This window comes from Bufo bufo, chromosome 6 (genome assembly GCF_905171765.1).
Source record: "Bufo bufo chromosome 6, aBufBuf1.1, whole genome shotgun sequence".
Taxonomy (NCBI): Eukaryota; Metazoa; Chordata; class Amphibia; order Anura; family Bufonidae; genus Bufo; species Bufo bufo.
In genome coordinates this window covers 390,705,423-390,721,435 of record NC_053394.1, presented here as the reverse complement: position 1 = coordinate 390,721,435, position 16,013 = coordinate 390,705,423, and the positions used below count along the sequence as shown (strand labels likewise).

At 46.0% G+C, this 16,013-nt stretch overlaps 1 long non-coding RNA gene and 1 pseudogene across 1 annotated transcript; both read right to left on the bottom strand.

The window, feature by feature from the left end:
- Positions 1–16,013, bottom strand: part of LOC121003523 — a 791,128-nt pseudogene that overhangs the window by 210,303 nt on the left and 564,812 nt on the right.
- On the bottom strand, positions 6,530–12,763 carry LOC121003619. The gene is made up of 3 exons (XR_005779560.1): positions 12,673–12,763; positions 6,706–6,849; positions 6,530–6,576 (listed from the first exon to the last, which is right to left on the bottom strand). It is a non-coding gene; the product is annotated as an uncharacterized LOC121003619 (long non-coding RNA).

Genomic DNA, 16,013 nt, shown 5'->3' with positions numbered 1-16,013 from the left:
GAGAGGTCCTCCTCTGACCGGAACAGGGCACAGTCCCAGTCTGTTACCGCACGGCTATGATGTGTGCTGAGGGGGCCGGGGCCCGTATTAAATGCTTTTTTTTTTTTTTTAATACGACTGAGATAAGCGGTATGAAGGGTTTATTCTTGCCTTCTAACCCCTTGACAACCCGGCGCCGGCCTAAAAGAAATGGCTGGCCAGTAAGGGTTAAGTGCCTAGAAGACCAGGGCGGTGTTCAGCTAGCTTCTAGGGGAGGGGAACAGCCAGGTGGAAGAATTCACACCAGCTCGCCCCCCCCCTCACACCAGGGGATGAAGTGTGTCCTAATAGCGCAGGCGCCGCAGAGCCAGGGCCTAAGTTTTATACACGGCCGACCGGGAACACTGCCGGACAGCCGGGGAAGAGGGACCTGGAGCGGAGCGTGAATTGCCCCCACCAGCCGGAAGTGCCCGCCCCCGGAAGGAAGACAGAAACTGCCACCGGGACCCGGAGTCGGGCAGAGGTAGCCACCCCCGCAGCCAGAGTCCCCCATGTAATAAAAATGTTTGGCGCCTGCTCCCGAAAGGGGCGGAATATGGTGGTGGATAGAGGGGAGCGGGAATCGCCTGCGTTCCTCTCTTTCACCGAGTTGATTCCCCAGACCAAGGTTATTAGCCCCCTATGAGCCGGTATCGTCGGCCTAGAGGGGGAGTGAGAGGGACTGACTTGGGGGCTGAGCTGATTCCCTTGTGTAGACAGAAACTGCCGCTACAATAAATAAAGGCCCCTGGCAGCCACTGCACTGCTGCCAAAGATGGAGGGAGGGAGAGGGTTAACCATACTTACCTAGTCCCGTGTACTCACCTCATCTGCCTCCTCTTCTCTTCACCCTCCCTAAGTGGACCACAAATTCACCTTTTCCAGCAGGGTCACCTCCTCAGCTGCTGGCACCGGAGTGGCAGGAGTCTGGTATGGTGGGAGGGTCTTCTTCTTGGCGGACCTAGGTGACCCCTTGGCTGGTGGGAAGCAGGGGAGCTGGGCTGCCCTGGATCCTCCTTTTGCTTCTGTGGGGAGGTCGAGCGGTGAGGGACTCCGACACCGGCCTCTCTCCCTGGGATAACAGAGAGGCTGGGCGACTGTTTCCCAAACCTAAAAAGGGAAAAAGTAAAAAAGAAGAATCGGCTAAGTAAGCCTCCCTGCATAAGGCAGGGAGGTCTTGCCTCCTTGACACTAAGCTATAACTGAAGCTCTCTCTCCGGGCTCGAGGGGGTACAGCTGCCGTGGGAGGGGCTAACAGCTTTTACTAGTGTCAACGCCTCCTAGAGGACATAGCTATACCCACAGGTCCTGTGTCCCCAATGAATATAGGCGAGAAAGAACAATGGAGATTGTTAGATGAATTGGAGAGGATTATTGGAAGGCCCCAGGAACAAGTTATTTATGCATCAAGAGATTGTGAGAAGGAACTTTTATCCAATTAGAAGAAGTTGTTGTCGGTGTAACTTGTGTAGATCTATGGTTACTGTTAGAACTTTTTAATCTAAAATAATACATCATATATATATATATATATATATATACTTTGATACTTTTGGTCTCTTAACAAGTGGGAGGCACATATGCAAACTGTTGTAATTCCTACACCGTTCACCTGATATGGATGTAAATACCCTCAAATTAAAGCTGACAGTCTGCAGGTAAAGCACATCTTGTTCGTTTTATTTCAAATCCATTGTGGTGGTGTATAGAGCCAAAAATTTTAGAATTGTGTTGAAGTCCCAATATTTATGGACCTGACTGTATAATATATATATATATATATACACACACACACACACACACACACACACACACATACATATACGCTCACCTAAAGAATTATTAGGAACACCATACTAATACGGTGTTGCACCCCCTTTTTCCTTCAGAACTGCCTTAATTCTACGTGGCATTGATTCAACAAGGTGCTGATAGCATTCTTTAGAAATGTTGGCCCATATTGATAGGATAGCATCTTGCAGTTGATGGAGATTTGAGGGATGCACATCCAGGGCACGAAGCTCCCGTTCCACCACATCCCAAAGATGCTCTATTGGGTTGAGATCTGGTGACTGTGGGGGCCATTTTAGTACAGTGAACTCATTGTCATGTTCAAGAAACCAATTTGAAATGATTCGAGCTTTGTGACATGGTGCATTATCCTGCTGGAAGTAGCCATCAGAGGATGGATACATGTTCTCATTCTGTTTACGCCAAATCCGGACTCTACCATTTGAATGTCTCAACAGAAATCGAGACTTATCAGACCAGGCAACCAATCTTCAACAGTCCAATTTTGGTGAGCTTGTGCAAATTGTAGCCTCTTTTTCCTATTTGTAGTGGAGATGAGTGGTACCCGGTGGGGTCTTCTGCTGTTGTAGCCCATCCGCCTCAAGGTTGTGCGTGTTGTGGCTTCACAAATGCTTTGCTGCATACCTCGGTTGTAACGAGTGGTTATTTCAGTCAACGTTGCTCTTCTATCAGCTTGAATCAGTCGGCCCATTCTCCTCTGACCTCTAGCATCCACAAGGCATTTTTGCCCACAGGACTGCCGCATACTGGATGTTTTTCCCTTTTCACACCATTCTTTGTAAACCCTAGAAATGGTTGTGCGTGAAAATCCCAGTAACTGAGCAGATTGTGAAATACTCAGACCGGCCCGTCTGGCACCAACAACCATGCCACGCTCAAAATTGCTTAAATCACCTTTCTTTCCCATTCTGACATTCAGTTTGGAGTTCAGGAGATTGTCTTGACCAGGACCACCCCCCTAAATGCATTGAAGCAACTGCCATGTGATTGGTTGACTAGATAATTGCATTAATGAGAAATAGAACAGGTGTTCCTAATAATTCTTTAGGTGAGTATATATATACATACATACATACACACACACACACATATATACTCTAGATTACCTGGGCTGGCTTAAAAATTTGCATATCATTGATTGAATTTCATTTTCTTAAATATTAGTTTCCACTGTATTATTGTTATTTAATAAACATATATTTTGATTTACCACTGCCTTCTTTTTGTCATCTAACTTAGCGGAGATCACGAGCTCTCTTTAGCTTGGTATTTATGAGAATAGGTTAGAATCTCCTCCTTTAACCTCTTGCCGCCACACTAACGCTGATAGGCGTCAGGACGGCGGCGCTCTCAGGTCTCACTGACGCCTATTAGCGTCATCTCGTGAGACCCAAGATTTCGCGTGAACGTGCGTTCACAGCGGCGCGCAGTTCTGAATTTCAACCATTCGCTGGCAGGCTGTAGATGTTTTAAAAATCGCATCAGAAAGGTATATTAGACGCTGTTTTGTTAACAGCATCTGATATACCTGCTACCTGGTCCTCTGGTGGTCCCTTTTGCTTGGATCGACCACCAGAGGACACAGGCAGCTCTGTAAGTAGCACCAAGCACACTACACCCCCCCTCCCTGTCACTTATTAACCCCTTATTAACCCCTGATCACCTCCCTGTCATTGATCACCCCCCTGTAAGGCTCCATTCAGATGTCCGTATGTGTTTTGCGGATCCACGGATCCGCAAAACAAGGACACCAGCAATGTGCTTTCCGCATTTTGTGGATCCGCACATTGCCAGAACTATATAGAAAATGCCTTTTCTTGTCCGCAATTGCGGACAAGAATAGGACATGTTCTATATTTTTGCGGAACGGCAGTGCGGACCCGGAAGTGCAGATCCGCAATTCCGGATCCGAGCGGGACAAAGTCTATCCCCATAGAAATGAATGGGTCCGCAATTCCGTTCCGCAAAATGCGGAACAGAATTGCGGACGTGTGAATGGGGCCTTAGGTTCCCTTATCACCGCCAGTTAGTTAGCTACTTGTTAGGTAGTTAGCGCCCAGCCCACCGCAGTCACTGATTAGTCGCTGATAAGCGTCATCGCTGTCGCTAATCAGCACTAGTACTATATAGTATCTGTAAGTGATCAAGACTGATCGCAATCTGATCTATATCAGTACATTAGGATCACCTTAGGCTCTACAAAAAACGCAGTGTTCGCCCGATCAGGCCTGATCTTATGCCCACACTTGCGTTCAGTCCGCCCCACCGCAGTGACATTTTTTTTTCTTTTTCTGATCACTGCGGCGCTATAAAGTTCACTTTTGAGGGGCATGGCGAGTTCATAGAAGATATTTTTTTTTGGCACAAGTTAGTGGAATATGAGATTTTGTAAGAAAAAAAAAAAAAATATATATATATATATATATATATATATCAATTTCTGCTAACTTGTGCCAACAAAAAAAAAAAATCTTCCATGAACTCGCCATGCCTCTCACGGAACACCTTGGGGTGTCTTCTTTCCAAAATGGGGTCACTTGTGGGGTAGTTATACTGCCCTGGCATTTTAGGGGACCTAAAGCGTAAGAAGTAGTTTGGAATCCAAATGCGTAAAAATGCCCTGTGAAATCCTAAAGGTACTCATTGGAATTTGGGCCCCTTTGAGCACCTAGTCTGCAAAAAAGTGTCACACATGTGGTATCGCTGTACTCAGAAGAAGTAGGGCAATGTGTTTATGGGTATATGTAAAAATACACCCCAAATGTGTGTGAGAAATATCTCTGTAAATGACAACTTTTACATTTTGTTTATACAAAGTTGTCAATTTACAGAGATATTTCTCTCACCCAGCATGGGTATATGTAAAAATACACCCCAAAACACATTGCCCTACTTCTCCTGAGTACGGCGATACCACATGTGTGACACTTTTTTGCAGCCTAGGTGCGTAAAGGGGCCGAAAGTCCAACGAGTACCTTTAGGCTTTACAGGGTTGCTCACAATTTAGCCTCACCCAAAATGCCAGAACAGTAAACACACCCCACAAATGACCCCATTTCGGAAAGTAGACACCCCAAGGTATTCACTGAGGGGCATAGTGAGTCCGTGGGAGATTTTTTATTTTTTGCCAGAAGTTAGCAGAAATTGAAACTTTATTATTTTATTTTTTTCCTCAGAAAGTGTCATTTTCCGCTAACTTGTGAAAAAAAATTAAATCATACATGAACTCACCATGCCCCTCCGTGAATACTTTGGGGTGTCTTCTTTCTAAAATGGGGTCATTTGGGGGGTATTTATACTATCCTGGCATTCTAGCACCTCAAGAAACATGACAGATGCTCACAAAGTCAGAGCTGCTTCAAAGTGCGGAAATTCACATTTTTGTACCATAGTTTAAACGCTATAACTTTTGCGCAAACCAATAAATATACACTTATTGCATTTTTTTTTATCAAGGACATGTAGCACAATAAATTCTGACACAAAATTTTTAAAAAGTTAAAAATATACTTTTTTTTGGAGAAAATTGCGGTCTATTTTGATTAATATCAGAAAAACAAAAAATGTCAGCAGCAATCAAATACCACCAAACTGTATTTGTGAGAAGAAAAGGAGGTAAAATTCATTTGGGTGCCAAGTTGCATGACCGAGCAATAAACCGCTAAAGTTGTGAAGTGCCGATTTGTAAAAAAGGCCCTGGTCACTAGGGGGGTATAAACCTGTGGTCCTTAAGTGGTTAAAGATTCTAATTTATTCACATAAATAATATAGGCTGTTAATCGGAGACAGCATAAATATTCCGACATAACGTATGATAATGATGGAATCTGTGTGTAAAACACTGAAGTCTACGTACAGCGACACACTGCGGAAAACTGGAATTAAAATATGAATTATTCCTTTGTTCTCTGAGGTATAAAGGACGGTGTCCAGGACTTATAACAGAGCGCTGCCTTTTACCACGGCTGTAATTCACTTCCATTTACCTCTTATGCCATAATCTGCCTACATTTTACATTGACTTCAATGATGTCTTGCTGCTCTTCAGATTTCCATCAGAGATTTTAAGCCAAAACCAGGTGAGACTCTAAACACAGAACAGGTACAGAGTTTCCCCTATACCTTATGTCTGTGGAGGCTCAAATCCTGGTTCTGGCTCACAATCACTGATGGAAATCACTGACAAAACACTGATGTGTGAATGAGGCTTAAACAAAAGAATCTTCTGAGGAAGAAGTTTCTTCAAGAAGTTTTGTGTTGTTGTGGCCAATTTCTAACAGTAGGAAACACATCCAGTGACTGAATTCATCCCTTACATACAGATAATGAGAGGACGTGTGTATTTAGTCATGTCTATTACCTGGTGATGTGAGAGGCCGGTGATCCTCCATCATGACGTTCTTGTACTGATCTTTGTGTCCTTCTAAATACTCCCACTCCTCCATCGAGAAATAGATGGCGACATCCTGACACCTTATAGGAACCTGACAACACAATGATACAGTCATCACCCAGATCCCTTCATAGCGTTCCTGTATAATGTCCCAGCATTCCCAGCAGTGTCACCTCTCCAGTCAGCAGCTCAGTCATCTTGTTGGCGAGTTCTAGGATCTTCTCTCTATCGATTTCCTCATGTATCAGGGGGTGAGGTGGAGGCCCTATAATTGGGCTCAGGGTTCTTCCCCATCCTTCAGACACAGGGGCCTGACAGCGCTCACTAGAGGTCTTCTTCACTACTGTGTAGTCCTGGTTATGGAGAGACACAGTAATAAATATCACTCCATACATCTCCAGAGTCCCTCACCTCTCCAGTCATGTCCATCTGTTAGTAACATAGATAAAATGATGTAATGTGACAGCATCAGAATCTCTCACCTCTCCAGTAAGCCGGAAGAGGATCTCTAGGGTGAGATTTATTATCCTCTCTGCCATCTTGTTCCGGTCCATCCTTGCGAGGTCAATCAGGAGAAGGATCTTATATAGAAGATCTCTACTGAGCGGATCCTATATTGTAGGAACCTGAATGGAGAGAAGATAAGACGATGGAAAATCCTACAAAATCCCATGTAAAATACAATAACTGGAGATAAGAGGAGACATCGGAGGAGATAATTGTCACGGATGGTGTTGCAGAAAACTGGAAGTTATAACTAAACATCCGACGGACTTGATCCTAAACTAAGGAACATATGGGTGAGCCCTATAAAAGCCCTAGAGCTCTCCCTGACTGCTCAGCCCATGCAAAGATCTTTATGATAGATAATTGCATGCCCTCGTACCTAGACTGTGTGACACCTGAAAACCCTATAATAGTGAGGGGACACGACCACCGGCTCCCTGCACTTAATACGGAGGGAGTCAGGGTCGCCTAGATCAAGCCAGCACGGAAACACAAATTAAGGAAAAGACTTATCTGAGGAACCAGCAGTTGCAGCATCTAGCAGTGAACACAATCCAGGAAGTAGTATAAACCGCAAAGTGAGGCAGTATGAGAGGGAATATAAAGGGAGGCAATCAGTGTAAATAGATGACAGCTGGGAGAAGGAAAAGAGATGACAAAGTAAAACCTAAACAAAGAACATCATGCAAGAGGTACAGAAGAACGTCTGCCAGAGCTTCTCAGAGAGCAATAATAAAGTGTAGATGTTGTGTTCTCTCTTTTTATATGGATCGAAACATGTGGTCAAGGCAGTTTCATGATAGGTCATAGAATCCAATATATATAATATTCAAAACATAAGTTGATCAACAAGTCATAAAACTGGGAATAAAACAAAATATAGAACAAAATGCAGACAGACCTGCAGAGCGAACTAACACCCCGGAATAAAGATCACATTAACCCTTTTACACTACATGTGTCTATTTTATTCTATATTTCTTTTTATTCCCAGTTTTATGACTTGTTGATCAACTTGGATGTTTAGTATTTTCTATATATTGGATTTTATAATCTACATCATTTGTAGGTTTCATTTGTTGGTTTATAGAACAACTGAAGAAACCGCAGGGTGTGCATTGTGAATGACTAGAATACTACAAAAACATCCTGACACGGTCCGGCCCAGGTTCTGATATCAGCACAGCTCCGGATACGGAGCGATTGGTCCCTCATTTTTATACTACTGCAACCACTGAGGAAGAAAACGTACAGTTTGGAAATGCGTCTGGTGTAACTGCGGTATTAATCCATCGAGTGTAATTGCGGCACCAACCTATTGAGAGGAATAAACTTATCCTTCATACCATTCCGGACACTGAAACAGCAGAAGTCGGCGTTCCCGTATCCCTACTACACACGAGCAAGTAATTGTGCCGGCACACGAGAGAACTATAGGATCCAGCAGAGCATCGAGATCATAGGTCAGCGGAGGTCATCAATATCAGATCGGGGGGTCTGACACACGGCACCCCCAGTCGATCAGCTGTATGAAGATAAGGCACACGCTGTGCGCTCCTGCCGTCTCCAGTCTCTCTTCCTGGTTGCCATAGACAAGACAGCGGCGAGCAGGACATGAGACGGCGCGCGCTTTCTCCTCATACAGCTGACCTGTGGGGGTGCCGGCTGTCGAATGCCCGCCAATCCGATACTGATGTCCTATCTTGAGGACAGGTCATCAATATTAAAAGCCCGGAGAACCCCTTTAAAAAGCAGGTTTGGGAAATTTGCGTAAAAATTATAAGAATTGTTTCTAAACTTCTAAGCCTGTTCTAAAAAATAAAATGACATTTACAGAAGGAGGAACATAAAGCAGACATATCGGGGATGTAAAGTAATAACTGGTTTACGAGGTATCACTATCTGCCGGAAAAGCAGAGAAATTAACATTCTGAAAACTGTGAATTTCTCCAAATTTTTTCTGAAGGGGTTAATGCAGGGAAATCTAACTGCAGTTTGTCCATCATTTCACCATCACACATAATAAAGATGGCGGTTTGATACCTACATGGTGCAGAGATGGGGCTGCACGGCTGATCGGTGGAGAAGACTTCTGGAGGGTCAGGATGCGGACTCTGACACCAGATGGATTGAATGAAGAAATCCAAGGAATTCCAGAATCTCTCCCTGTTTCCCCGGGTCATTCTGCCCTTCTCCAATGTGGAGCATTAATACTCCTCATCATGTGCGCATGCGCTGCACTCTGCTTGGCTCCTCCTCCCCTGTGCTGGCGTTGTGAGCACGAGACCACCGCTTCCTGTCCCACTTCCCTCCCTGCTTCCTGCGTGTCCTCTTGTCGCCGGGGACAGGGTTTCCTTCCTTCCTGTACGCGCATGCGCCACATAATTAAGTGGTATTATATTATACACGGATATAAAAGGCTTCTCACACACAGCAGCACCAACCCCAAGATGAAGGCAGCAGCTGAAACACGCGTCGGGGAGGACACATCCCCTACAGATGTCTGTCATATCGGTTGGTGATTTTACTATTGTTTATTTCAGTCACTTTACTTGTGAATTTCCTTTCTCCGTTCTATGATTTCTGTCTCGTCAGCGCCTCACACTGGAGACCTGCGCACTTCTTCTCCGTTATTAGTAATTCTCTATTTATTTATATCTTTTTGGAGCCGTTATATCATATTTATCATCTACGATAAATTCGCCCACTGATCTCACACTGCCAACACACAGAGGGTGATGCCCCACATCATATACATTTCAGTTCAGCCCGGCCCATATTCATTTAACCCTTTAAGAACACCAGTTACTTATTGAAATCAGTGACAGTGTCCGTCTGTCCACTTTGCTGCCAGTTCTTGTGCCCAGAACCAGTTTGGGCTGAACTCCCCTGTATATGGTGCGGGCACCACCCTCTGTATGTCACCAGTGTGAGATCAGTGCCCAAATCCATTTCAGTCTTTAAATCACACTTTTCTGCCCATTTTGTGCCCGTTTTTTGTATTTTAATGCCGCTTTCATCTGATTTCCCCTCGAGACGCTCACTGCAACTTCTGAATAAGAAACCAACTTCAGCCTCGTGTCCTGTATTTATATATCCTTGGGGGTGTGATCCTCTTCTTGTAGAGCCACTCATTTTATCCAGTCATGATTCTAGTGATTGTTAGAAAAGGATGAATTCTTATGTTTTGGGCGTTCCAGTCCCCTCCTCCCGTCCACGTCTCTGAGATCCCCTGGATATGTCTTCTATATAACGTCCCCTGCTCCAGTCCAAGTCTCTGAGATCTCCTGGATATGTCTTCTATATAACGTCCCCTGCTCCAGTCCAAGTCTCTGAGATCTCCTGGATATGTCTTCTATATAACGCCCCCTCCTCCAGTCCACGTCTCTGAGATCTCCTGGATATGTCTTCTATATAACGCCCCCTCCTCCAGTCCACGTCTCTGAGATCTCCTGGATATGTCTTCTATATAACGCCCCCTGCTCCAGTCCACGTCTCTGAGATCTCCTGGATATGGCTTCTATATAACGCCCCCTGTTCCAGTCCACGTCTCTGAGATCTCCTGGATATGTCTTTTATATAACGCCCCCTCCTCCAGTCCACGTCTCTGAGATCTCCTGGATATGTCTTCTATATAACGCCGCCTCCTCCAGTCCACGTCTCTGAGATCTCCTGGATATGTCTTCTATATAACGCCCCCTCCTACAGTCCACGTCTCTGACATCTCTTGGATATGTCTTCTATATAACGCCCCCTCCTCCAGTCCACACCTCTGAGATCTACTGGATATGTCTTCTATATAACGCCCCCTCCTCCAGTCCACGTCTCTGAGATCTCCTGGATATGTCTTCTATATAACGCCCCCTGCTCCAGTCCACGTCTCTGAGATCTCCTGGATATGGCTTCTATATAACGCCCCCTGTTCCAGTCCACGTCTCTGAGATCTCCTGGATATGTCTTTTATATAACGCCCCCTCCTCCAGTCCACGTCTCTGAGATCTCCTGGATATGTCTTCTATATAACGCCGCCTCCTCCAGTCCACGTCTCTGAGATCTCCTGGATATGTCTTCTATATAACGCCCCCTGCTCCAGTCCACATCTCTGAGATCTCCTGGATATGTCTTCTATATAACGCCCCCTGCTCCAGTCCACATCTCTGAGATCTCCTGGATATGTCTTCTATATAACACCCCCTGCTCCAGTCCACGTCTCTGAGATCTCCTGGATAGGTCTTCTATATAACGCCCCCTGCTCCAGTCCACGTCTCTGAGATCTCCTGGATATGTCTTCTATATAACGCCCCCTGCTCCAGTCCACGTCTCTGAGATCTCCTGGATATGTCTTCTATATAACGCCCCCTGCTCCAGTCCACGTCTGAGATCTCCTGGATATGTCTTCTATATAACGCCCCCTGCTCCAGTCCACATCTCTGAGATCTCCTGGATATGTCTTCTATATAACGCCCCCTCCTCCAGTCCACGTCTCTGAGATATCCTGGATATGTCTTCTATATAACGCCCCCTGCTCCAGTCCAAGTCTCTGAGATCTCCTGGATATGTCTTCTATATAACGCCCCCTGCTCCAGTCCACGTCTCTGAGATCTTCTGGATATGTCTTCTATATAATGTCCCCTGCTCCAGTCCACGTCTCTGAGATCTCCTGATATGTCTTCTATATAACGCCCCCTGCTCCAGTCCACGTCTCTGAGATCTCCTGGATATGTCTTCTATATAACGCCCCCTCCTCCAGTCCATGTCTCTGAGATCTCCTGGATATGTCTTCTATATAACGTCCCCTCCTCCAGTCCACGTCTCTGAGATCTCCTGGATATGTCTTCTATATAACGCCCCCTGCTCCAGTCCACGTCTCTGAGATCTCCTGGATATATCTTCTATATAACGCCCCCTCCTCCAGTCCACGTCTCTGAGATCTCCTGGATATGTCTTCTATATAACGTCCCCTCCTCCAGTCCACGTCTCTGAGATCTCCTGGATATGTCTTCTATATAACGCCCCCTGCTCCTGGCTTTTGTTACACCTGAGGAAGGCCGCCCTTGAAATGCATTGTATACTAGAACCAACCTCTTGTGATTAGTATTTTATGTTATTATCTTTAAGCTGGTGTCCTGCCCCAGAAGCTGCGTCTTTACTTCCTGCTTCACGTTCTCTGGAATTTGTAGATTAGGCTGAGTTCACACTTCAGTTATTTGATCAGTTATTTCCATCAGTTATTGTGAGCCAAAACCTGGTGTGGGAGAAAAACACAGAACAAGTGCAGATCTTCCCATTACACCTTATCTCTGAGTCGGCTTCACTACTGGTCTGGGCTAAATAACTGAAGGAAATAACTGCAGTGTGAACATGGCCTTAAAGCGAACCTTTCACCAGGATTTCACCTAATAAACTATTACCAGCATGCGCCGTCCGTCCCCGATGCCTCCCTGTCTTCTGTTCTTCAGGCGCACGCCTGAATAGAAGACAGGGGGGCATCGGGGACGGACGGCGCATGCGCAATTCACTCACAGGATCGCGCTTCAGTCCGCGCCTAGACGGGATAGCGCTGCTACTGAGACCAACGGCGCATGCGCCGCCAGTACAAGCGCGGTCCCGGCGACTGAGCCGGGTGTCAGTTTCACTAGTTAGAGGAGGGGTTAGGGCAGGGGAGGTACAGCCCGGAGTGAGGGAAGGGCTACCCCCTTGACTTCCACCGTGACTGCAGGAGCTGGAGACAAGGACTTTATAAGTCGTTTTTTTCATCAATATACATCCCAGGAAAGCGGGACAAGAATGCATTTAAACAGAATGAGCATAATCTATAAGGTACTGGTAATAGTTTATTAGGTGAAATCCTGGTGAAAGGTTCGCTTTAAGGGCGGATGGAGCTGTGTATCTCTGTGGCTGTGGAGCCTTATATGTGTGGATGTGATGAGTGTTCCACTTACCTGGGGGCAGGCGTGTCCTCCTCTGACAACCCTTCACTATGGAGCCTCCTGGGCTGTAATTTCTACCACCAGGCAGGAGTCGGGCTCCAGGAGAAGGTACAGGCCCTGTGATGATGTCATAACCATGTGATCAGGTGTGGGAGGAGTCAGGCCGTGCTGCAGGAGAAGGTACAGGACCTGTGATGATGTCATGACCATGTGATCATGTGTGGGAGGAGTCAGGTTATGCTGCAGGAGAATGTACAGGACCTGTGATGATGTCATAACCATGTGATCAGGTGTGGGAGGAGTCATGGAGATCACATGACCAGGTTTAGCCGCTCTGTGTGTGAGACTCTGCTGTGCTGTGTGGAATTCCAGTCTGTATGTAGCAGAGCTGTAAGCCTGTAATGTTTGTATAGATGAGCTGTATCCGTGTAATGTCTGTGTAGGTGAGCTGTATGTGCATACAACCAAGCTGTATATGTGTAATATGCCTCTAAAGACTTGTATCAGTGTGTGCAGCAGAGCTGTGTATGTGTAATGTTCAGTTACTACAGCTGAGTCTTTGTCATGTCCATGTAGCAGAGCTGTGTATGTGTAATGTTCAGTTACTACAGCGGAGTCTTTGTCATGTCCATGTAGCAGAGCCGGCGATGTAATCTGCTGGTATCAGGGCTCTGTGTGTGCTCAGGAGATGTTTAGGGGTAACTCTGTCCCTTTTCTCCATATCAGTTATTAGAAATGATGTCAGCGATATCTTATGTCGGGGCAGATGTAGGATTTCCGCTGTGGGGGAAAAGGAGGAATAACCTTCTCTTCTGTTATTCCTAGTGCTAGCACATAAATGGCCGCGCTGTGTCTTATCGCTGGGGATTTTCTTTGTAGTTGATCTGAGCTCGTCTGCTGCTCCAATGGGAGAACATGGGCCCCGTTCTCATGACTGGCAGGGGCCCCCAGCGGATGGACCCCACAATCAGTGGACGGGAGATAAGTTCCCTTGTTTCAGTCTTGTATCATTGGCTGAATTTCAAAGATGAGATTTTAGTCTTTGGAGATTAGAAAAAACGCATCCGGCGACGCTGGAGAACGGCGGAAATGTCAGACAGATTGTGATCGGAGGCAGGACAGGCTCGGAGAGGTAAAGCGGTGATTAGTGTGACGGGGGATGGGGAGAAGGGCGGGAAGGTTGTCCTCAGTGACAGCGGTAAAGCAGGTTATGTGGGAAGAGCAGCGAGTAGTAACGTAGAGCGGCTGAGAGGACGGCGGCTCCGAGCTTCATCTAACGCTGCCGATGGTTTAGAGATAAGAGGCATAGTCCTCAGCTGAGATGAGGGGTGTCAGACGGGGTACGGGGGGGGCAGAGGGAGGTAAAGGTATGAAATAATTATTTGGGGTTGTGGGACAGAGAGGACGTAATAGAAGTGAAGAAGTCCTGCTGTGAGGAGGTGAGAGCAGACATGAAGCTGCTTCTCTGTAGGTCATGAAGTCTTCCTTGGGTGGGATTTCTTCCGGCTTCGTTCTGGACTCTGGAAGCCTCAGCTTTTCTGTTTGGTTTGTGTCAGGGCTGGGGATGGATTTGTTGGGTTCTGCTCTGTGTGAGACGCAGGGGTGAGAGCTTGTGGTGTTCTAGAAGATAGCGGCCGCATCATGAAGAGAAGATATGACCTGCGCTGATGATCTGGCCACCTACTTCAGAGACAAGATCGGTTACATCCGGCAGGAAATAATTTCCCAGCCCCAACCAGTTTCGATCCTCCTCCCTCCCACACTTCCATGTGCTCTCTCTGCTCTGCTGACGCTATAACAGATGAAGAAGTCTTTAGGCTTCTCTCTGCTTCTCGACCCCCCACCTGTAGCAGTGATCCTATCCCCTCACACCTTCTCCAGTCCCTCTCCCCGGCTGTCATTACCCGCCTTACTACAATATATAACCTCTCTCTCTCTAGCTTCCCATCCTCTTTCAAACATTTTGTTATAACCCCACTACTAAAAAAAACATCTTGACCCGACCTGTGCCGCTCACTACCAACCTGTCTCTAACCTCCCCTTCATTTCTAAACTTCTGGAACATCTCTTTTACTCTCTTTTACTCTCTTCTGCCTTTTCCTCTGTCCACTACAGAAACTGCCTTTACTAAAATGTCTACTGATCTCCTGACAGCAAACAGGAATGGCGACTATTCTCTACTGATTCTTCTTGATCTCTCTGCAGCGTTTGATACGGTAGACCACAAACTCCTTCTCACCATGCTCCACCTCATTGGCCTTAAGGACACTGCTCTCTCCTGGTTCTCTTCCTTTCTCTGATCGCTCCTTTAATGTATCACTTGCTGGCTCTGCTTCTTATCTCCCTCTCAGTGTTGGAGTTCATCAGGGTTCAGTCCTAGTTTTCAGTACAATCTCTATGATGATGACTAGGGATGAGCGAATCAACTCTGGCTCTGCTTCTTGGGTACTTTCACACTTGCGTTTTTGTTTTCCGGCATAGAGTTCCGTCAAAAGTGCTCTATGCCGGAAAACGACTGATCCGTCATATCCCCATGCATTCTGAATGGAGAGTAATCCGTTCAGGATGCATCAGGATGTCTTCAGTTCAGTCATTTTGACTGATCAGGCAAAAGAGAAAACCGTAGCATGCTACGTTTTTTTTTCCGGTGATAAATACTGAAGACTTGCCGGAATGACGGATCCGGCGTTTTTCTCAATAGGAATGTATTAGAGCCGGATCCGTCACAAAGATTTCAGTTGTTTGCCTGATCGACGGATCCGGCTCTTCTTTCTGCGCTTGCGCAATCGAATAGGAGGAGCTGTGGGCGCCGTCAACTTCCTGTCTCTCTTCGATCCTGCCTGCGAGGGAGAAGGGAGGACGCCATTCTAGGTGATTAGAAAGTTAGTTTTTTTTTGTTTTTTTTATGAAGGAGCTCAGCACTGCCTATGTCTCCTCCTTTCATCAACGATAGCCTTAAACTCGCGATGTGCTAGCTCGTGCAGGCGCAGTGCCGATATAGTGTTCCTTTCCTGTCCTGACATCAGCTTCATGGAAAGAACTGCGCATGCGCGACACATTCAACACTCATTTACATATCTATAAAATCATTTTTTTTTATTTTATTAAAACCACACAGCCCTATAGGACACATATATTGCAGACATGCTAGCGGCGATCTAGCCGTGCATGTCCTATCTCTATAGCCCCAAACCTGGTGTTAGAATCCCTTTAAACATGAGATTATAATAAATTAATTTTTTATTTTTATATTTTTAGGGTTCCAGACGCTCCACCAGAACGGATGAGGAGGAATTTGGCAGTTGTATTATTGACAATGAACTCCTCATCCAGATGGTGGAGGACAGACCACC